This window comes from Symphalangus syndactylus, chromosome 3, assembly GCF_028878055.3.
Source record: "Symphalangus syndactylus isolate Jambi chromosome 3, NHGRI_mSymSyn1-v2.1_pri, whole genome shotgun sequence".
Taxonomy (NCBI): Eukaryota; Metazoa; Chordata; class Mammalia; order Primates; family Hylobatidae; genus Symphalangus; species Symphalangus syndactylus.
In genome coordinates this window covers 91,634,425-91,659,592 of record NC_072425.2, presented here as the reverse complement: position 1 = coordinate 91,659,592, position 25,168 = coordinate 91,634,425, and the positions used below count along the sequence as shown (strand labels likewise).

At 37.4% G+C, this 25,168-nt stretch overlaps 1 protein-coding gene across 6 annotated transcripts in view; it reads left to right on the top strand.

Annotated features, from left to right (window-relative positions):
• Window positions 1-25,168, top strand: part of HDAC9 (histone deacetylase 9) — a 914,075-nt gene that overhangs the window by 26,584 nt on the left and 862,323 nt on the right. The gene's annotated exons all lie outside the window — the stretch shown is intronic.

Below are 25,168 nucleotides of genomic sequence, written 5' to 3'. Positions count from 1 at the left end.
GACAATTTAAAGGCGCCTCATTGCATTTAAATGCCAACTATTATTTCTTTTACTTAGCTTTGCAATGTAATGCTACATTTCCATGGACACGGATTAAGTTTCTATGAGATGATCAGAAAAGGGATATAATTTGAGGTTAACTAAACTACATTCATTGCATGCCTGGATAGTTTGAACACAAGGTAAAATGTTATCCAGACTGCTGAAGAAAACAAGTCTTATTTTGGAACATGACTTTCTTCAGCATTGTAATTTATGACTTTTTCACTTGGATTCTTGCTTTTAACACACTCTTATTTATATATGTATGCTTCAATTAAAGAAATGCATAACATTTTGCTTACACTGTCTTAGTTCTATTAGTTTTCCTCTATTAAAATTTACAGTCCTTATATTTCTCTCAGTTGAAATATAATAAGATACAGAGCTTTTTTTTATATTTGCATGGTAGTTTGACGTTTCAAATATTTGCAGATCTGTTTTCTGAAATATTTATTAATTATCCTAAATATTCATAGATATTGGTATTGATGATGCTAAATATGGCTGTTGATAATGAATATACATATGTAATCTGCCCTTAGTGCGCCATTGTAGCTATCACTTTGAGCCTAACACTGTAGTTACATTCCCCCTCACCTTGCAGTCTAACAGCACCTCAGACATCTGGCTGAGGACCTCAAGACTTTGGAAAAATAACTCTGCATGTATGTTTTTAGAGTTAGAATACTGTTGTAGCCCACTCAGACAGCTGGTCCTTGTGTTTGTTGATTAATTCATGGTTGCAAGATGATACTGTGGTCTAAATATCATGTTCAAGGTAGAAAAAAGAAGAATCAGCACAGCACTAGCCATGTGTGTGTCTAATTTAATCAAGGAAGCAAACGCGTTAGAGAGATGTCCTTAGCAGAGTTCTTCTTAGACCTCATTGGCCACCCTCGGCTACAAGAGAGTTTGGGAATGTGAATATTTAGCTTTCCCACATCTATATTGGGAGACAGCAAAGGAGAAGTTGGTAGAGAATGACTGTTGTTAGCCAACTAGTAGTGTTTGCCAAAGGGGATGATCTCAAGTCCTGTTTAGCTCCAACCTTTGCATTCTTACTATCAGTTAAATGCCATTTCACCTGGAAGGCTGCCTTTTTAGTCCTTACCTGCAGGCCTGGGACAAACTTTGTTGACCTCCATCTAGACTTTTTTAATTAATAAGTGAAGACCTGACACAATTCCTTCTGGTGGAGAGGATCCATTCTTCAATGTCAATCTAGATAGAGCAGTCCAGGAAGTAACCCCAGACTTGAAAGGGAACCAATATTAATGACATCTCATTCTCAAGCATGGCTGCTGGGAAGGCTTCTGCAAAAAAGATAAGCAAAGCGGAAAGTAATCTGAGAATCTGCCTGATAATACTTTTTATATCTGAACGATTTAAACAAGTATAGCTGCATACGTTGCTGGGTGGTTTTCCGTTTTGTGTGGGACTATATATTCAGACTTCTTGTTTGAAATATGTTAGCCTCTTCACAGCTAAAAAATATTAGAAACGAGTGAAATTTAAGGCAACCATTTGTTCATACACTCCCAGGGAGCATAGAGTATAGATTAGCAGTGTATATTTCTAAAAAATTCATATGGCCGGGCACCGTGGCTCATGCCTGTAATCCCAGCACTTTGAGAGGCCGAGGTGGGAGGATCACAAGGTCAGGAGATCGAGACCATCCTGGCTAACACGGTGAAACGCCATCTCTACTAAAAATGCCGAAAAAATTAGCTGGGCTTGGTGGCGGGCGCCTGTAGTCCCAGCTACTCGGGAGGCTGAGGCAGGAGAATGGCATGAACCGGGGAGGCGGAGCTTGCAGTGAGCCGAGATCGCGCCACTGCACTCCAGCCTAGGTGACAGAGCGAGACTCCGTCTCAACAACAACAAAAAAATCCATATATGGATCAATCTTGCAGTATTCACATTTGCAAAAATATAATACTTCTGATCTTCTAGGCAAATAATAATTCTTTTAGATTTGTGAGAATATTTTTAGATGACAAAAAAATTGGTTGCACAAGTGCATGAAAAGCCAATGATTACGTTATTTGCAAAATTACATTCCACCATGAAGATACAATGAGATATAAGTTTTTCTGAAAATGTAGTAGATTCCAGTATTGGGTTAAGTCATTTACATTTTACATTATTTTATATCCTTGAAGGAGTTACTATTATTTTCTCCTTTTGAGGAATTTGATGTTCAAATGGGTTATGTTATTTGACCAATGTTTAGTGCCGGTAACTCATAGCAGCTATACTGTGAAACCAAGCAGTTTGCCATACCTGCCAGCTGTGGACCTGTGCTCCTAGTAATAATAACAGTTAGGCATTATGCCAAAGATTTTATAGTCACTTAATCTATTATTCATTAAAATCCTAGAAGCTGATACTACTATAATCATTCCTGTTTTAAAGCTGAGAATAGTATTAGAGAGATTCAGTAGCTGTCTCAATTTCTTGCAGCTTCCAGGGCTAACCTGTGGCTTCAGACTCAGGTCATCTGACACCGTGTGGACCCTAACCACTTCACTACATTGATACTTAGTTACACATTGAATTGTATCTCTATAGTTTTCTATAAAATGTAGTGTTTATTTCTATAGAGAAAAATTCATCCACGGTTTGAAATTCAAGAAAAGCCTTCCCATGTTTCTCAATGGTTTCATACTGAGATAATTTTCCTGTGTTAGATCAAATTTGCTAGCAATTTTCCTGGTGTATGTTAATGAAAATTTGATATGCATTGCTTTGTTTCTTGCATATATAACCATAATTTAGATTAGTTCATTTTTTAGGTGATTGAATTTTTGAGAATAAAAAATAAATTTATATTAGAAAAATTACAGAATGAGAAATTGGACACAAATTCCAGCAATTATGAAAATTATGCCTGCTTGGAAAAGTTACATTTTATGTTACTTGCTAAAATTTTTTGAAAAGGATAAAGTGATCAATTTATCTGTCAACTATCACTTTGATTAAATGATATTAATGCCGTGTATTCCCTTATACTGTGAATTATGATTGGGAAAAATGTGATTGCTATTCAGTGTTTAAAAATAACCTACCTCTTTATAGAAACAGCTATATGAAATTATAGTTCATTCTAGATCAATAGTGCTTTGGTTTTGGTTAACATATGTATCAAATAAAGTAATAAAAATTTGTTTTTTATTAACTAATAATAGAGTTGATTAAATCAACTCTGTTATTCTAGGCACATTTCATAGCCTAACTCCCCTTCGCCAAATTCAGTGCTATATTTTATAGTGATTGACTCAGAGGAGAAAGATCTGTGACTTCTATCTTGCTGCATGACCTCGGGGGAAAATTGGCTTAAATGTATGAAGGGATATTTCAGGTATTGACTCAGACTAAATAAATGTGCTAAATTTGATACAGTGAGTGGGAAATTTTTCTCACCACATGGAACCACTAATGAGTTTGGGAAGTAAACATAGTTAAGTAGGCATAGTTGCCTTTTTGTTACAATCATTCTGAATTGGTCCATTAGCATGAATAACATTTCAATGAACTTCACGTTTGTAGCTTTAGGATTGACCAAACTAAACCGCAACATTATAAACTATTTCCAGGTGAGAGGATTGTAGTGGGTTGAATTGTTTTTCCCCAAGAGGTCTGTTTAAATCTGAAACCCTGGTACCAGTGAATGCGACCTTATTCTGGAAAAAGGGTCTTTGCAGATGTAACGAAGTTAAGATGAGATCATACTGGAGTAGGGTGGCCTATCAATCCAATATGACTGGTATCCTTATAAAAAGAAGAGAAGGTCAGGAGATCGAGACCTTCCTGGCTAACACGGCGAAACCCCGTCTCTACAAAAAATACAAAAATTTAGCCAGGCATGGTGGTGGGCGCCTGTAGTCCCAGCTACTCGAGAGGCTGAGTCAGGAGAATTGCGTGAACCTGGGAGGCGGAGCTTGCAGTGAGCCGAGATCACGCCACTGCACTCCAGCCTGGGTGACAGAGCGAGACTCTGTCTCAAAAAATAAAATAAAATGAAAAATTAAAATAAAAAAAAAGAAGAGAACAGATAGAGAGACTGAGACCCCCGCAGGGAAAACACCATGTGACATCAGAGGTGGAGACTGGGATGATGCAGCATTGAATTGATGCATTGGGATGATGTACCCACTGAAGAATGCTAAGGATTGCCAGCCACCAGCGGAAGCTAGGAAGAGGCAAGGAAAGACTCTATCCGGAGTCTGAGAGGGAGCATGGACCTGCTGACACCTTGATTTCAGACTTCTGGCCTTGAGAACTGTGAGAAAATAAATATCTGTGGTTTTAAGCTGCCCAGTCTGTGGTACTTTGTTACGGCAGCCCTAGGAAAGGAATTCAGGAGTTGAGAATGGAGAGACAATGGAGAGAATGAAGAGTCAGCAGCAGTGGTAGTGCTCCCTGGATTGACTCTTTCTCCTGTAGTTCCACATCTTTCCACCTCTCTTATGTTATTATCATACACGTTGGACAACTGGGCTGTGTTTCCTCCCCCTTCATCACTTACAGATCTCTCTGAGTCTCATTTGCCTTGTCAGTGTGATGAGGATCTTAAACTCCTCTGAGTAATAATAACGACCAACTTTTATGGGAGTTTAACCCCATAGTAAAGGCAGGGCTCAGGGTTAACATGCATTATTTCATTTACTCCTCACCAGAATCCATGAGGATTATATTGTTATTATCACTACTTCACAAATGAGCCAAGTAATCACATTTCTCTATGACATCTTGCTTTCTCTTGCCTTGTTCCTTCAGAGACTTGAACATGAGAGTCAGAACTGGAATATTGTCGGTCCTTATGGTTCCTTGATGGGAAATATAGCAGATCCCTAACTTTACTTAATGGGTAGAATGGGGGTGAAGGCCATTGGAAAGGGGTGTTACATCAACATGGTATGTTCTTTTTGGCCATGTCACAGTTTCTTCATGTATAGAACATAGAAATTTTTTATAAAAATTATTTCTTCATTATATTCCCCTATTTTATTGGGGAAAATAATTTTAATATAACTCCCTTATTTTCTAGCTTGCTTAACAATTTCACTGTCAGAGCTACTTAGGATATAACAGAGGAATTTAATGATATAGCTGCTATTATTGACATTCACCTTGTGCTAGGAACAGCATTATGTACAGCAGACTATCAGATGGGTGATATTATTACTCCACACCTGACAGTCCAGGGCTTAAGAAAGTAACATGGTCCAAATTACTAGCCTTCAAATCCATGTCTATTTTGTATCCAGAGCCTATTTTTGTATATTCTTTTTAGGGAAAGCCATTACTACAGTGACATGGACTAATTTATCACATTAATGATCAACTTGGAAGCTGGACATCTGGGCTTTAAGAGAATATTGGCCAAGACAGGGTAGTATGGGAAATCGGAAAACACCTGAAAAGTGGCATGCTGAATGCAGGCAGCTTAGATTTAAGGATGGGGCACAGCATGAGGACCCCATTTTTGTCAATATGGGGATATCAGAGTTGAACCTGGCTTCTTTCAGAATATTTTATCTAAAGCTCTTCTAGAATTAGACTAATTTCCTTAATTACCATAATTAGGGCCAAGCAAAAATTGGATGTTTCCTACTTCACTTTTGGTTGCTTATTTTCTCTGAGTCAAGAACATGATAACAAACTTTACACTCTATTTCTAACATGGACCTTTTAGTAAATGGTAGGTTACTATAACAGAAAAGATGCTATATCTGAAATCAAAGTGCACAAGTCCATTCCATGCTCCATGCTATTTCCTTGCAAGTCTAGATACTGTCACATGCCTGTAATACTAAACAGTCTTAGAAAATACAGCAAGCAGCAGTGTTGGAATAGGTCTTAGAGGCAAAACTGATCTGACCAAGCAATGTATGTTGGTTAAGTGAAATATAAAGGCAGTCTGTTCTATCTCAGCTGAGGACATTTGCCATAGAAAATGTTTGTTATGGCACAGTAGAGTGACCGAAGCTACCAGTTTCTTACCACCCAAACTTGTCTTGGTTGAATTTGTCTCCTGTCTTCTAAACTCTAGAGAACTGTCGGTCTTCTGGAGAACTGTTCAGTGTAGTGAAGGAAACAGGAAGAGAGTTTGAGGAGCTTAGCCAGTTGATCAGAGGGATTTAATGGGAAAACACACTTGGACAGTGAATAGACACTGGAAAATCTGACTGTCTAATTTGGGTTTTCCCAATATACCTGTCATGGTGAAGTGAAATATCTGTTGGACTGAAAGTAAGTGTGTCAGTTATTTTGGTCACAGCTCTGCTACAAATTGACATTATGACTGGGAAGTGATGGTTTGCGGCCATAACTTTCTCCGTGAGTCAAAGTTGTGGGATTTTACATCCCTTAAACTTCTCTCAAAATTCTTTTCTACTTAAAAGACCATAGGTGTCATATTGAGAATTCATTTCATCAAGTATTGATCAATCCTTGGGGTGTTTGCCATGATCTTGTCATGCTTTCCATCTTTGCCACCAAAGAATGTTTTTAGGGGTAATGTATGGGAAGTTTGAAATGTGAATTATATCACAGTTTGTATCTGGAAATCAATGTCTAATAGATAATGATGAGAGTGACTACTGTCTAGTAAACATTTACTACTGGGTAGAAAAGTCACCAGATTCTCCACAGCAGAAGATTTTGCTCCCTTGGGACATTTGGCAATGTCTGGAGACATCACAACAGAAGGGAGGAGTGCTACTGGCATCTAGTGGGCAGAGGCCAGGGATGCTGCTAAATATTTTACATTGCACAGGACAGCCCCCCCACAACAAAGAATTATGTGGTCCACAAGGCCAGTAGTAGTAAGGTTGAGAAATCCAGCTTTACAGCTTGTTTAATAAATATGCATGCTGATCATAGAGGATGTTATGCTCATCTTGTAGCTGAGGTTCAAAAGGGTTAAGTAAATTCTTCAATGTCAAGCCGTTCATTAGAGATGGAGCCAGCATTCCATTCCAGTCTGTAAAGCCAGTTGAGGGATGGTCCCCAAACACAAGCCTTTTCTATTTTGCTGCTTTGGGAAGTTTTCTTCATCCTCGTTTCTTCATTTTTAAGATAAGAAGATCTGTCCTTTACCAGAAGTTTGTAGTAGTATATTTGGGTGGGGGTAGGCAGGGGGGAGAAAAGACAGGGGGTTTGGAGATTTTCAAAAAGTTGAGGTATTATGCTTAAATGTAATATTTTTGGCAAAAATCTGTAGTCATAAGCAGTGTGGGTGAAATACAAAATGTATATTTAGACTTTAGTGTTGCTCATACATATGCATTGTTTTTAGATTAAGAATGAGAGCTTTTAGTTTTTGCTTCTCTTTGTATCTTTCAAAAGCAATTTGATTTGCTCTTCTCTTGGGCATGATGGTGATTTGTAGAGCTTGCTGGTTGTTGAGAAATCGAAGACTCTTTGTGGGTTCTTAAGGATGAGAGTTTACTTCCACACTGGCAGTAAGGTCGATTTTGGGTTTTGGACTTAGAGCATAACAGAAGACATAGAGATGACAGAATGGCCAAATTGCATTTTAGAGAAAGAAGTGTGGAGAACCCCATGAGAAAACTGTGTTTTACTTACATCTCTGGTCACTGATAAATCTCAATTTTGGGACAAATCCTGACAGATAAGTAAGGTTATTGGAATGTAAGAGGTAAGAAAAAGTTAATTTAAATTATTTTATTTGAAAACTTACATTTTATGAGTGGGAAGTGTGGTTTAGGATAATTGGCAAGACTCCCTCCTCCAGAATATTAAATTTTTGCCAAAACTACCTTTTGAATAGAGTATTTTGGGACTTGCACATTGAAAAATATAGGCAGTTGCCTTATGTAGGGCTATACTTGCCCATAGAGTTTTACACTTCCACAGGGAGTCGGGTTTTGTTCTGGAGACTAGTGGAAGCAGCTTTAGCTGCTTTGTGTGATAATCAGCACACAGAGCAAAGGCACCTCAGTAATTTACTAGGTGTTCATACTGTCAATCGGTAGATTTAATAAAGAGAGAAAGGACAGGACATGTAGCTAATACAGCCAAGGTAAGGTGAGCACCATAAGAATATGCAAAAAAAAAAAAAAACCATTGAAATTATCTATAAAGGAGTTGAAAACAGCTTTTAATCAACATTCAGTAATTGAACCTTTTAAGGGAGCAGTACACAAAGATGTGCTCAGTGTGGCAGTCAAGTTAACCAAAAGAATGAATTCCAGCTTTTCAACGTGAATTTCAAAGCATCAGGAACACTGAGGCCTAACCCTTACTGTCTTATACTAAAAAGAGTCTTACTGTTTTATAACAACTACATTCTTTTTACAGGCATTACTAATGATTGCAATTTATTTTTAAGTTAAAAAAAGGTTATTATTGAGAGTAGTATTAGACACTCTGAAACTCTTAACAGTTTACAAAGAAGAGATGAAGAGATCTTGAGGAAAAGGTGAACTTTTCTACGTCATATCCAACCGTGATTTGAATCGGAATTATTATTTTGTGTTTGTTTTTCAACCTTCTATGAAATGAAGGCATTCTTGTATTTCTTCAACATGCCAGTTCCCCGAAAACCAACTTCAAGATCCATGGTATCAGCAGAATTTAAGTACAAGTAACAGTAATTATAGTATTGAAAAGCCCCCATAGCATTCAATCATAATATTTTATTTAAGGTTGGGAGAGCTAAGTTAATACATTTTTACAAGCAGTTGAAAGATTGTGATGGAATTGACTTTCTTTAGAGACCATATGCATATTTACCAGTTGAATAAACTCTGGTTGTCAGTTATGTGTGTAGGTTGGTGAGAATATGAATATGTTATATGAGGGCAGTATTCTTGTAGGGGGAGAAGAAGATGGAAAGTAATGGAACTGACAGTGAGTGCCTACTGGGTTTCAGACACAGTGCTGGGAAATGCTTTGGTATGTAATTGTCACAATGTCTCTGGGACCTAGATGATATTATTTTCATTTTATAGCTGAAGAAAAAAGCCAAAATAACTAGGAAGTATTTTTCTTACTATATCCTTATCTGAGTCAAGAAATGGATATATTTTTTTTGATGTGTGTGTTTAGTGGGGGCAACTTTTAGTTGTTGGTTGACTCGAACACGGAATTCTAAGGATTTGGATCTATCATTATTTTTAATTTTTGTGGTGTTGTTTTTGAGACGGAGTCTTGCTGTGTCCCCCAGGCTGGAATGCAACAGCATGATCTCAGCTCACTGCAACCTCCACCTCCCGGGTTCAAGTGATTCTCCTGCTTCAGCCTCCTGAGTAGCTGGGATTACAGGTGTGTGCCACCATACCGAGCTAATTTTTATGTCTTTAGTTGAGATGGGGTTTCACCATGTTGGCCAGTCTGGTCTTGAACTCCTGGCCTCAAGTGATCTTCCTGCCTCAGTCTCCCAAAGTGCTGGGATTACAGGCATGAGCCACAGTGCCCAGCCAGGATCTATCATTAAATACAAAGATTTCTGCTAGTTAGGGCTTTTTTCTTTATTTGAGGGCAAAGAATTCATATGCTTTTTCAAATTACTGCTTTAAATATTTCCCAGTGGCCCTAAAGAGACATTGGTTGCAGTGACAGGTTTTGTCACAATGGGTGGTTATTTCCTAATGAATAACCCAATACCTGTTTAATTTGTAAAGTAATTCCCTCCTCCAACAGAAAATTACTTTAAAATGGAAGCTAGTAGGCTATCTTAGTTCTAATTTTGCATTGCAAGTTGGTACTGCAAGAGGTCACAACCCCCTTTTATTCAGAGCTATTTTATCTAAAATGGTAAAGGAACATTTATCAGTTTAAAAGCCAGAACTCCAAATGTGATTTTTGCAGCTGATAACTCAGTTTCATGCCTATTTTAATTATAAATAAATATGTAACCCCCCGATTTAAAACAGGTGGCATTCAAAAGTTCATTTGGAACAGAGTCGTATGAAGTTTGAAACATTTTTCCATAGAAACAATGTTAGGTTTCCAGGCCAACCCACAAAAGCCTATTTAAACCATATCGTACAATTTCTGCTCTAAAATCATCACGGGGCCCACACAACATATATAATAATATTTCTATTGGGAAAATGCATTTGGAGTTTAGCTTGGAATAGACTAGAGTTTCACTGGAATAGAACTGGGCATTTCAAAGTCCTCCTGCCATTTTGGCAATGAGGATCAGCATTTTTTCCCTAAGAAGTATCTTTGGTTCCCATGACCTGGGGTGAAGCAGGATGAAGGCTAGGGCAGGCAACAGGGTGTCTTCCAAGGGTAAATTCATGATTCAACATGCTTTTGGCTACAGGCAAGAGACTATTGAACTTGATTACTAGAGTTAATTCTCTCACATAATAAGTCTAAAACAGGCAGTTTAAGCAGTGGTTAATTTAACATCTCATTGAAGTCAGGGTTCTAGAAACCTTTATAACCTTATAGTTGGAAGATGTCCACTAAATATGTAAGAATCTTGTCTATACATAACAACCTCCTAATGAGAAAGAATGAGGGGTGCTCTCTTAATTTTATTAAATAGGAAGCTATTTCCCAGAAGCCCCACCTCCAGCAAGTTTCCCTTTACATACCATTGGCCAGAACCCTGACTCACAGCCTGCCCCAAACTAAACACTGGCCACCAAGAATCAGATTGTTAGAAGTGGCTTAGAGTCTAAGTTCTAGTTCAAGTATAGTTCACCTTCGGGGGATAGACAGGTGGCCACCTTCTCTCATCACTTTGCCAAGCTCATTTGGAGATCTGTAGATGAAGAAGGTGGAATATCTGTTGGGTGAATGTTATCTATGTCTTTTACAGTTTGCTTCCATACAGCAATGGCCTAGGGCAAGGGCAAGGTCAGAAAAATCCGAGTTTTTATTTTAGCTTTCCAAGTAGCTGTGTGATCTTGAAAAAGTCACGTGCTTTTCTTCTGCAGACTCCAGTTTCTATAAAATAAGGAGATAGGATAGATTTGTTTATTCCTCAGTTTATTCATTCAACAAATGTTAATGGAGCACTTACTTTGTTACAAACAGTATTTTATGCATGGAGGTTACAATAGTGAACCTTCCAAAGTTCTTCCCAGATATCTTATGTTTTTACGTGATTCCATGTAAGAAGCTGTGGTCTTGGTAAAGCTATGGGCATTGGTGTAGGGATGGTGTGCACCCGTGAGGCCTTCTAATACTGTCAACTCTAGGGGGAGTTTTTGGACTTCATGGGTTCATTTCACTTTATTTATTTATTTATTTATTTATTTATTTATTTATTTAAGAATCCAAGAGATTGATCTGGTTCCTCCCATTTGCCTTGCCCCCAGCTGCTGTTACTGACAGGGTTTCTGCTTTCCATATTGCCCATTCTGGAGCAACACACAACCTCACTGCATTTTTCTTACACTTCTGCCTCTGATCCCAAAAGGAACAGATGATTGATATTTTCTCAGTTTTTCTTTCTTTCTTTTTTTTTTTTTTTTAAATATTGTTAGCAACAAAGGGAATAGAGGGCAGTGGTTGTTGGGGGAAGCTTCTCTGCCCTTCACACTTTTTCATCCTAGCACTGTAGAGAAAGATAAAAGAACATTAAAGCAGAAAGAGTGTGTTCTTGAGTCTGTAATACTGAGATATTATCTTCTCATATTTTTGATAAATAGCCAGATTTGATGAGGAGGAGGGAGAAGGATGTGTTGGAGGAAGTTGACTGGTGGCTGAGAACAGCTGCAGCAGTCCTGGGGAATGAGGGTACCCCCCCATCTTTTACCCTTTGTCTCAGCCATATCAATTCCTGCCACCTGGGACACTGCCTAGGACAGGCTGCAGTGCAGGTGAAGATCAAGGACTGGAGAGGGGAAGGGGCTGTGAAGGCAACATCAAAGGTTTGGGGGCTGTGAGGGGAGATGGCACAGAGATCCCCTGTTGAGACGCTGAGTTTCTAGGACTTTCCTGAATCTCTTTTTTCCAAGGCAGTGTATATATACACAAACACATATATATATATATATATATATATATATGAGTGTGTGTGTGTGTGTGTGTGTGTGTGTGTTAAATGGAGCAACAAGATGAGGACTGGCTCATGATATATATGATTTGTTTCTTAAGCGATGATAAAATAAATTCTGAAGTACTATGGTGATTTTAATGACAACACTTTGGAAACCTTTTGGGACATGTAGACAGGGATTACAATCTGTGCTTACCTATCTACTTATCTATCTCAGGGGTCGGCATACCATTCATATTTACTATCAGCAAGATAGTAAATATTTTAGGCTTTGTGGGCCATATGGTCTGTGTTACAAGTACTCTGCCCTTGTAGCAGAAAAGCAGCTATGCACAATAGCTAAGCAAGTTGGCCGTGTTCCATTAACACTTTAGCTATGGACAACTTCCTTGTGTTTCCTTCAGTTTCATATAATTTTCATGTGTCATAAAATATTTTTCTGTTTTTAAAAAACTATTTAAAAATATGAAAACACTCTTACTTTGTGAGTGGTGCCAAAACAGGCCTGCAGGCTGTAGTTTGTCAACCCCGAGTCTGTCTGGCTATCATTTGTTTATTTGTTGGTCTATCTACCTGTATGTTTTCCTTCTTCCTTCTTTCATCTAGGAGAAGAAATCTGGTTCCATTAAATTTTGTAAGAGAAATTCTTTCCTATTTATATAGTCAGCTACTCTAAACACTTACAAAGGGGATAGAGAATAACTGATTTATTGGATTTCTGGTATTGATTCACTGTGTCCTGTGGTTGAACTTGTACAAGCTTTATGTATTATTATTATTTTAAAATACTACATTTAGCATTCTTACAACCAATTTAGAATAATTACTTTGTAAAAGATCCTTGAGAAAGTACATTACATCTAATAAAAAATTATCTTGGATCTTGTTAAGACTTGAAAACCCCAGGTGAATGATAGTGTTGGGTCAGTTTTTACATTCTGAATAGAGCACGTGTTTTTTCTGAGTCATACAGGCAAGACTTGGATAGCTGTATATTACTGTTTATGAGCCTTATCCTTTCCTGCAAATCAAGTGTTTATTCCACTCCTGAACTTAATTAGCAGCTAAGAGCTTTGTGCTTTGTATTTTAAGGAAGCATGTGATTTGTTCATTAGTTCAAAAGCAGATTAATTATTATATCTTTAGTCACCATCTGTAAACACATCTATATTGGTGAGCTCTCTCCTGCTGAGTTACCTTGAAATGCCCTGTGGTGTTTTATTAGCTTCAATTCTGTGTTTATTACAGTTGGCTGGAGATTTTTCAATTTAGTTTATTGGCCACAGAAAGTCCAATCATTCTGTGGAAACTACCAATTTCTGAGAGTGAGGGGTTTACTAGTGCTGGCTGTCAATTTGCTCTAAACATTTTCCCCAAATCAAACTATATTTCTGTTTGGATTAAAGATAGTAGTAGTTTGATTATAAGCTAAGGTTTTAAGCACCCTATATATTGTCTGCATTCAAGGAAGAGCAATTGGGATTAAAATTAGTAATCTGCATGGAAAAGTATCTTTCTAATCCAAATTAGCTCCAGACAAAACTGTGAAGTACATGAGCACAAGAGGATAATGAATAGTTATTGATGCATGGGCATTTTAATATTATCTAATTTTGGCTTTGCAGCAATGCTGTTAGGTTCCAAGTGACTCTCAGAGAATTTAAAGAACTTGCATAAGATCATTGATAGAGCTGGGGTATGAATCAATATTAGTGTGACTCGTGAGTTTGTGCTTCTCTTCACCAGTGTCTAGATTGTCAGAAAAAAATATAGGACACCTAGTAATGTTTAAATTTTATATTATCAACAAATACTTTTTTAGCATAAGTATGTCCCAAATATTATTGTCCTAAATATTGTGTGGGCCATACATATATTACCAAATTATTTGTTGCTTATCTGAAATTTATATTTAAGTGGGTGTCACGTTTTATTATTACTTGTGAAATTTGTAAACCTTAGTAGTGTCCCTTCCTTCTCTCTCCTTCTCTAGGCATTAAGTCTGTCCAGGAACCCCTTTATCTGCTTCCCTACTCCCTCTGTGCTTCTGGCTTTGGCTTATTAACCCCATTCTTTGCTTCTTTAGTTTGAAGTTTACCTGCTCAGGTAAACTTAAACATTAACTGGGGACCTTATTCTCTCTGGTTTTCAAAGTGTCTAGTGACTATTCTAATAAAGGAATAGGATTAGCCTGTTTGTCAGAGCTAATGTCTTCAGTGATTATATTTTTCAAGTTATGTATTTACTTAACACAGCCATGCTTTAATGCAGGGTATCTCCAGAGGCCAAAATTTTTAGACCCTGTGCAAAGAAAAAGAACAGTTTAAGACCATTCTTTTAGTTATTCTGATAGGGTATTTTTCCCACAGAACCTATTGGTGACTTTATGTTTTTAATTTTATCTAAAATTTGATTATTATGATTATTCAGATTTTTTTTGCTTTTGATTCTTGTATACTAAACAAATTTTGAAGACAATTTTGGTGCATTAAAAAAATAAACTTTATAAAATACTTTTTAAAGAATTAGTAGATGATTGAGGTCTCTAACAATTCTTAAATTATATTTTCACTTAGTAAAAGGTAACACTTTTACAATACAATTTTTATTTCTTGAGTAACAAGAATACAGAGGGAAAAGTTAACGGTTCTCAGTATCCAACCATTTAGCTATATACCAACATAGTAGCAGACCAGACGCTTCTCAGTGAAGCTAATCCAAGCCAGCACCTTATGTTCTCTGCCCAAACTCTGGGAAACTTGTATCTTTACCAAAAAATCTCAGAGACTGGCTTGGAAACCACTGGGTAAATGAGTAGGATTGTTTTATTATCTAGTTACCTTAAGGACTTTAACTGGGACCTCAAACTCTTTTCAGACCACTAAGCAGGAAGCGTGTGCTGTTAGCCATAATGTGGCTGCAATAAGAATGATAGCGTTGGGTCAGCTAACAGCATACTATGGATGAATGTGGCTCCTTTCATCTCTCTGAATCTTGGCTTTGTTGTCTGTAAAATCAAGCAGGGGTGGGATTGAATGATAGCCGAGGTCTTTATTAGTTTGTTACTGGCTTCAACAAAGTTGGGAAGCCTCAAGCCACATGAACCTTTCTCAGAACTGCTTCTCAGGACACCTTAGGGTAGCTGAGTGATTACAAAAAACATCTGAACTATGTGCAGATCCCTTGAATAGAAGCAATGGATCCGGAAAGGCTGTTCCCCAAGGTCTCTTCAGTCAGCCATGCACTTAGATTTGACTACAGACAAAGCAGATGTATTCAAAAAATTGAATGGCATGTTTTACCTAAATGGTAGGGGTTAGGGAAGATAGCTTCTTAATGGGTCTTTGTGCCATGTCTCTTTATTCCTTATGATTAGTACAGCTGAATCCTGATTCTTTTTCCTTTTCCTTGTCTTCCTTCCCTCTCTTCCTGTCTCTCTTTTTTTCTCCCTCCCTCTCTCATTGCTCGTTTTTTCCCTTTTCTTCCTTCCTTGCCACTCTAACAAGCTGAGAACAGGACTTTTAGGAGCTAGCTTTCCAGAAATGATATAGTTACATTGCCTTATCTGGATTTCCAGAGCGCATTTCTCCTCATGTGCTTTTTCGCAAGAGAGAAAACATAACATAAGCCCCTAATCCTTTCAAATATGTTAAAGAGAACAATGCTGTAATTGAAGCAAGGAGAGTGAGACTGGGATTTGACTTCCGTGTCTTCCTCTTACCTACTATTTGTATGGCTATTGAAGAAGTCAATGAATACATTTCATTATGTCTAAAATGTGAGTATAATCCTCGTTGAACTCTTAGGATTTCGTTAATACTGAGATTCTATTGAAAAACAGTTTTTAAACTGATATACCATGGAAATTATTTTTTCATGTGCCTAGGTAGGTTTGTTTTCTTTCTTCTCTCTGTAATCCCAGAGTTGTTATAATGTGTCTTTCTCTCATGCTAGACTCTAAATTCATTGAGAGAAGGACCTTGTTTTATTTACCTTTAAAGTTTTAATTAATAAGCCTATAGAACTTATAAAATGAGTCAGCATTTAGTAGGGTCTTGTGTGTACTAATGTGTCTGAAGGCATGTACACATAAATTTAACTAATTTTTGTTTGACTTATGATTCTGTCCAGTTTTTAATACAATATTAAAACCTGAGGAAAGCAGAATATTTAACTTTGTTATTATAGTTGATTAAATACTTTACTATCTTTTTGCATATTCAGTTATCTGTAGCTTGTGCAGTCTTGTAAGACATTGGTTGTGGTACTCACTCATTCATTCTTAATCCATTCATCTATCCAGCCAATAGTTACTTTCCCCATTAACTGTCCTCTGAATTGTGCTAGGCACAAAACAGATATAAATTCTGACATCATGAAGCTTATAGTCAATGGAGGAGAAGACAATAAAATAAGTAAACACAAGTGAATATGTAATGGCAAAGTGATATAAGTGTTAAGGAGAGCATCCGGTTTCAAATGAATGAGAATAACAGTGTCACCCACTCTAGAATGGATATATTTAAATTCTTTGAGGAAGTGGCATTTAAGCTAAGAGAGATCTACTCTTGAGGATGATTAGTTCTTGCTAGACAAAACCAAACCAAACCAAAACAACACAATGGATGAAGAGTAGATCAGACATATTACATGGTACATACAGATGGAGTATCCCTTATCCAAAATTCTTGGAACCAAAATCCTTTGAATATTTTCAGAATATATACCAGTTGAGCAGCCTTAATTTGAAATCCAGAATCCACAACCCAGAATGCTCCAATGAGTGTCTCCTTTGAGCATCATGTCGGTGCTTAAAACGTTTCAGATTTTGGAGCATTTCGGATTTCAGATTTTCAGATCAATGCTCAAGCTGTATAATGCCCAACCTATATAAAGGCCCTGAGGTAGGAAAGAGCCATGAGGACTCAAAGAATTGAAAGGTAAGCATGAGGAATAGTGTCATGAGGGACGGTGATGCTGTTCATAGTGCCCAATTCCCCAAATGTTTTATTCCCTTACTAAATTACTCCGTTGTAGTTGCTTTTTTTGGTGTTTCATTTTTCAACATCCTCATATGCCTCCTTTCTTGGTAACAGCTTTATTGAGATATAATTTACATATCATACAGTTCAACCATTTAAAGCATACAATTCAGTGGTTGTTAGTACATTCACAGAGTTGTGCACCCATCACTACAATCAATTTTAGAACAACTTCATCGCTATTCTCTTTAGCTGTCACCCCTAAATCCCTCCATTCCGGATGCCCTAGGAAACCACTAATGTACTTTTTCCCCATTTATCTATTTTGGATATTTCATATACGTGGAATTATATAATTTGTGATCTTTTGTGTCATGCCTCTTTTAACAATTTTCTGTTGCATGTTCATCTGCTTTTCATCTTTGCTCCCAAGTTACCGCAATTATGGACTTTTTCTTGCCTTCAGCGTGCTACCTTGTTCCAGTGATGTTATTTCTCTTTTTGTTTCCCTACACCATTAGCAATGTCCAAACTTCAAAGAGTTTCCATATTGCTAAATGAAGTCATAAAATTTATATTAATGAAAAGTTGTCTTTTTAGTTTCTTATTATCCAGTGTTTAGAAATCTTTACAAATCACCAGTTGGTCATTTTCTTTTGCTCAAATTTGTGCTCTTTCACCTAAAAGAATTAGGAATCCAAATGAGATTTTGTACTATAATAGACAAATTGCACAAAGCTTCCATCCACCTCTAAATAAAAGGAAAACTTGGACAGCATACGTTTTGACATTTTAGATGGTATGTGTAAAGAACAAATACTTACCCAAATCTATTCTGGTGATTTTTCAAAAGGTGAGCTCTCTGCTTTAAAAATAGAACAGTGATAATTCAGTGCCCAATATTTATTAGTATGAACTTAACAAATATTGATTGATTGATGACTAATCTGCTGAAAATCAAAATGTTATGGTTAAAGAACTAGTTTAGTAGCACTAATCAGAATTCCCTGGTTTCTTGGGAAATTAGGAGTTTGCTTCTTTACTACCAAAGAAAAGGAATTAAGAAGTATAATAGTCTTCATTTGTTTTTGGCTAGACAACTTGTGGGATACAGTAGGGGGTAAAGTATATACACACTATTAAACTATCTTCTGAAATAAATTGTAGAGGGCATTTTTTGAAGGCAGAAAAGGAAGAGTTAGTGTGTTTCCTAAGCCAAAGCTTTGGTCATTGTCACTACTCCCTTCCTTTTAAGCAAAGGACAGAAACTCTGATGTTATGAACAAGAGAGGAGGGTGAAGGTGAGGTGGTGAAAGCCTCAGTGCTAGCAAAGGGTTTTAGACCCACACTCGCTCATGGAGAGCAGATCTAGTCAGGCAGTCATGTTCACACATCTTTGGCCTTTGCACTCTGAGCAATACAAAATTTAAGAATTATGGTTGGAATTATAGATAATTGGGAGTCAAAATTTAAGACACCTTCTTCCCCAGTATGTTTTAGGCAAAGAAGAGGCTGACGTCAAGTATTTAAGAGCTATTTTAGCTAATGGCAACAGATAGATTATGGAGAATCACTACTTTTTCTGTGGGCCAGGTTGTAATTACAGACTTAGAGATATAAGAGTTGAATGTGTTCCATTCTCTAACACCTTCACACGCCTCTTTTTGAAATTCTCTGTTGCGTGTTCATTTACTTCCCTCCCTTTGCTCCCAAGTCACAGCAATTAAGGGCTTTTTCTTCCTTTCATTGTGCCAGTGTGTCCCAGTGATGTTCTCTTTTCTTCAGACAATTAGTAGCTTCCAAAATCCATGATGATCTCCAAATTACTAACTACAGAAGTCAAATGGAACTACATTCAAGGTGTTTAGAAACTCTCATAAGATTGTAATAATATGAAGAATAATAGGTAAAATATTTTGTCATATCTGAATATATTCAAAAGTTGTGATTGAAGTTTTTTTTTGTTTTTGTTTTTGTTTGTTTGTTTTTAAGAGACAGGGCCTTTGTCTCACTCTGTTGCCCAGGTTAAAGTGCAGCGGGTGATCATAGCTTATTGCAACCTCCAACTTCTGGGCTCAGGTGATCTTCCTGCCTCAGCCTCCTGAGTAGCTGAAACCACAGGCACATACTACCTCACCTGGCTTTGATTAAAGTTTTTAGCTTCCTTTTTGTGGGATCCAAAAACATTCCTTTCTGCATTAAGTGGAAGAAATTAATAATTTTCAAAAAAGACAGCATGTTCCTTCAAGTAAGTTTATTCAGAAAATGGCCTACAATCATTAAAAGACCTTGGCTGAGTTCTTTGGACCTGTGAGGCTTTAGTTTTATTATCAGTAAAATAAAGAGTTTGGCCTAGATTGGTTTTTAGTAAGGTGATTGGTGCAAGACCTTTTCAAATGATATTGTTTCTTTATATCAGAATCCCAATGTGCCTTGCTCCCCCTTCCCTAAATAAAGTGACTTTATTTTTTATTTGATTTTACTTTCATATAGCACCTTAAGGTTAACAGTCTTTTAAAATAACTCTCAGAATTAAATCAACTGGCTGTGAACTTTGGGCCCTGGCCTGAGTCCTGGTCCTCTGGTCTTTAATGTAGCTGAAACTGCTCACCATGGAAACAGCTGATAGCAGTGGTCTGTTTGTCAAGGAAAGCAAGTCTTGATTCAGACTTCTCCCCACCCTCAGCTCACCATCCTTAGCTTCTGTCACAAATTGCATTGGAAAATACATTGGAAAAACACAAAAACACAGAAATATGAACTCTGGCTCAAAATAGAACAAATTCCACAAAAATTGCCCATGGCATATCAGTAAAATACAGGATTAATCACAAAAAATAATTATAGTCTTTGAACATATAAGAATCTCATAATATATTTAGAGCTGTTCATTCCTCTTATCACCCTCTTAAGAAAAAAAATCCACTGAGCATTTAGTTAAGCAGTGGTGATATTCTAGATGACATGTGAGAAGACTTGTCAAATATCCATGACTTGAAACTAAAAACAGCATGACTTCTTGTCATTTTAGGGAGACTTAGGAGCTAAGTCTGGTAGCTTTGGCATCAGCTTATATTTAGCAGTGTGTGATGTCTGTTTTTCCTGGTTATTATCCCTGGGCTCAATTTTGCAATTATAGGATGCACATGTTATTCAGCAGATATGAACGTTTTCACTTAGCAAACTGTGTACGTGAACACCTTTTTAAATGACTTAGTGGGCTTGAGTTTTGTTGGTTGTTTTGAATTTAAAATGGCACTTGAGACAGATAACCAAAAGCATAGAATGGAAAAAGTGATTATTGTAGAAAAATGGGAAAGCAACATGTTTCTGTAAATGCTTTCGTGTCGCTAACTCAGAGAAACACCATTTGACTATTGGAAGTTGCTATGGGAAGCATGCAACATTTCCATGGCATTACATTTTACTTTCTTATTTGCTTGCTTGCAGTTATTCTTTAAAAATATCTATATCTGTATATCTGTGTGTGAATACACACGCGTGCGCACACAAACACACACATCTCTAGCCTTTCATCCATCTATTTTTTGTTTTTTAATGTGTCTGAGCACCACTTCTTAGGCAAGGTCAACACAGTAAAACTTAGCTTTGATTATAATGTTCACCCTCCTGGAATTGGTTCATTACAACCATTGTGGGAATAACCTTGTAAAAGTTTCCTGTAAATATGCTGGCTCCTTGGTACCATAGTGTTCTCAGCGTTCATACTGTGGGACTGCTTTAAAGTTCAACTCTCCTTATCAAGAGCCTTGGTATTTCAGAGACTAAATTATCTTGTGGCTGAGTAATGCCAAGTATACCTGCTTTATTCCTAATTCTGCTGGATAGCATATTATTTTTTATTAATGTCATGGTATATATTAATTGTTATTTAAGGACTGCTAGGGAAAGAAATGAGCCGTTGGGTGACCATATAAATTCCTCTGTAACTCTGATAGATCAAGACCAATGGAGCTGATGCTTAATTTTCACCATTAGCTGTACTTATACCTGTCATTATCAAAATTCATGGATTGAATATACATAGTTTAGAAATTCTCATGCATGACTCTGTCTGAAGCAGTAGAAACTTCATATGAATTTTTAAAGGCAGAAATTAGTTACAAGGACTGCATAAAAGGAAAAAAGAAGAGGATCAGTTGTAAGTTATCAACATAGTGAACAACATTATTACTCATTCTTAAGCACTAGGTGTGATTCTAAATCAGCTTTCTGTTTCTAGTTCTCACCCTCATCTCCATGCCCATTCTTACCCTCACCCAAATAATATTTGACTGATACTAGAAATATTCTCCTTTCTTTATTTGCTACATTAGGGATTTCAGAGGGAATTCTTTTCATCCAGGAAAAAGAAAATCAGGCCAGTTTTGAGGAACTAAAAATAAAGCTATGCAAAATTGTTTTCAAAGTGGAATTCATTGGCATTTGTTTTTATGCATGACAATCCCTTAGAATATAGCATTGAATCAAACTATGATTCTGACTTCAATGATTTTTGTAGTCAGTTTACGAATATTCACTATAGATTTTCTTATATATGGTTTGTATCTAAACAGATCTAATTTAAATCCTGGAAGCATAGTAGTAATAGTAGTAATGGTAGTGATATAATGAGTTCATCATATGTGACAGACTGTGATAAATTATTTTACATCTATTTTCTCCTTAAGTTCTCACAACTACCTTTTCAAGGGGATAGTATTCACCCCATTTAAAATGTAATGAGGTAAGAAATGTCTTACCATTTTGACAAAAATACAAAATCCTCTTAGGAAGATAATTGTGTTTGTTTGCAAAAATTTCTTTGTAAGGGTTCTGAGGAGACCATGAGCCCTGATCTATTAATACCTGTGTGCCTCCCTCTCCCTCTCTCCTTGCAAGGACATCTTCTGCTGGTGCCAAGACATCAGAATGAGATCTAGATTGCAAATGGTGTAAGAAGGGTTTAGAACTCCTAGTTTTAGGAGATGGAGGGAGTGTGGAATAGAGATGAGAGGGGGAGAAAGAAATGGAGCCAAATAGCAAGATGGTGGGAAGCTGTAGGGAGAGAGACAGAGAGAGAGAGAGAGGTGTGTGTGTGTGTGTGTGTGTGTGTGTGCGCGCGTGCGCATACACATGCTCATTTAGTTATTTGGGTTTTGGCTCAAGTGGATACAGTGCTGGAGAAAGCCCAAGAATTAGAGTGGGACAGGCTGCAACCTTTCTAGGAATTCCTTTGGACATGTACCAGCCAAAAAATTAGGGGCTCAAGTCTATTTCATTAAGAATCTAGGTTGGCAGGGAAATGCCCGGGGACATTGCTCACATCACAGTGTAAGAAATTGAGAAAAAATGCTTTTCTGAAGTCATTCAATTAATCAGGGGCAAGGATGGACTGCAGAGCCAAGTCTCTCAGTTCAGAGTACTGGATTCTCTTTATTATACCTTCCTGGCACTCTAAAATAATAATTCTAGCATGAGACATGGTAGAATCTCAACAAATAAATGTTATGATTATGTTTATGCTTACTAGCAGTTCTAGTAATCTTCCATTTCTAAACTTGATAATCAGGTAATCAGATGTGTTAAAATTTTCTTTTAAATGATTCATTCTAGACAGTGGAAAGTATGCTTAAGAATATTAGTTTTTTCCAATTCTGTGAAGAAAGTCATTGGTAGCTTGATGGGGATGGCATTGAATCTATAAATTACCTTGGGCAGTATGGCCATTTTCACGATATTGATTCTTCCAACCCATGAGCATGGAATGTTCTTCCATTTGTTTGTATCCTCTTTTATTTCATTGAGCAGTGGTTTGTAGTTCTCCTTGAAGAGGTCCTTCACATCCCTTGTAAGTTGGATTCCTAGGTATTTTATTCTCTTTGAAGCAATTGTGAATGGGAGTTCACTCATGATTTGGCTCTCTGTTTGTCTGTTATTGGTGTACAAGAATGCTTGTGATTTTGTACATTAATTTTGTATCCTGAGACTTTGCTGAAGTTGCTAATCAGCTTAAGGAGATTTTGGGCTGAGACAATGGGGTTTTCTAGATATACAATCATGTCATCTGCAAACAGGGACAATTTGACTTCCTCTTTTCCTAATTGAATACCCTTTATTTCCTTCTCCTGCCTGATTGCTCTGGCCAGAACTTCCAGCACTATGTTGAATAGGAGCGGTGAGAGAGGGCATCCCTGTCTTGTGCCAGTTTTCAGAGGGAATGCTTCCAGTTTTTGCCCATTCAGTATGATATTGGCTGTGGGTTTGTCGTAGATAGCTCTTATTATTTTGAGATATGTCCCATCAATACCTAATTTATTGAGAGTTTTTACCATGAAGGGTTGTTGAATTTTGTCAAAGGCCTTTTCTGCATCTATTGAGATAATCATAAAACTACTTTAAAGTTCATATGGAACCAAAAAAGAGCCCGCATCGCCAAGTCAATCCTAAGCCAAAAGAACAAAGCTGGAGGCATCACGCTACCTGACTTTAAACTATACTACAAGGCTACAGTAACCAAAACAGCATGGTACTGGTACCACAACAGAGACATAGATCAATGGAACAGAACAGAGCCCTCAGAAATGATGCCGCATAGCTACAACTATCTGATCTTTGACAAACCTGACAAAAACAAGAAATGGGGAAAGGATTCCCTATTTAATAAATGGTGCTGGGAAAACTGGCTAGCCATATGTAGAAAGCTGCAACTGGATCCCTTCCTTACACCTTATACAAAAATTAATTCAAGATGGATTAAAGACTTATATGTTAGACCTAAAACCATTAAAATCCTACAAGAAAACCTAGGCAATACCATTCAGGTCATAGGCGTGGGCAAGGACTTCATGTCTAAAACACCAAAAGCAATGGCAACAAAAGCCAAAATCGACAAATGGGATCTCATTAAACTAAAGAGCTTCTGCACAGCAAAAGAAACTATCATCAGAGTGAACAGGCAACCTACACAATGGGAGAAAATTTTTGCAACCTACTCATCTGACAAAGGGCTAATATCCAGAATCTACAATGAACTCAAACAAATTTACAAGAAAAAAACAAACAACCCCATCAAAAAGTGGGCGGAGGACATGAACAGACACTTCTCAAAAGAAGACATTTATGCAGCCAAAAAACACATGAAGAAATGCTCCTCATCACTGGCCATCAGAGAAATGCAAATCAAAACCACAGTGAGATACCATCTCACACCAGTTAGAATGGCCATCATTAAAAAATCTGGAAACAACAGGTGCTGGAGAGGATGTGGAGAAATAGGAACACTTTTACACTGTTGGTGGGACTGTAAACTAGTTCAACCATTGTGGAAGTCAGTGTGGCGATTCCTCAGGGATCTCGAACTAGAAATACCATTTGACCCAGCCATCCCATTACTGGGTATATACCCAAAGGACTATAAATCATGCTGCTATAAAGACACATGCACACGTATGTTTATTGCGGCACTATTCACAATAGCAAAGAGTTGGAACCAACCCAAATGTCCAACAACGATAGACTGGATTAAGAAAATGTGGCACATATACACCATGGAATACTATGCAGCCATAAAAAATGAGTTCGTGTCCTTTGTAGGGACATGGATGAAACTGGAAAACATCATTCTCAGTAAACTATCGCAAGGACAAAAACCAAACACCGCATGTTCTCACTCATAGGTGGGAATTGAACAGTGAGAACTCATGGACACAGGAAGGGGAACATCACACTCCGGGGACTGTTGTGGGGTGGGGGGAGGGGGGAGGGACAGCATTAGGAGATACACCTAATGCTAAATGACGAGTTAATGGGTGCAGGAAATCAACATGGCACATGGATACATATGTAACAAAACTGCACATTGTGCACATCTACCCTAAAACCCTAAAGTATAATAAAAAAAAAAAAAAGAATATTAAATATTTACTTTTGTTGGGTATCACCATCATATAATTATAATTTGGACTTTGTGTTTTTTTGAGACAGGCTCTTGCTCTCTTGCCCAGGCTGCAGTGCAGTGGCACAATCTTGGCTCACTGCAGCCTTGACCTCCTGGACTCAAGCTATCCTCCTGCCTCAGCCTTTCAAGTAGCTGGTACTACAGGCATGTGTCACCACGCCTGGCTAATTTTTGTTATTTTTTGTAGAGATG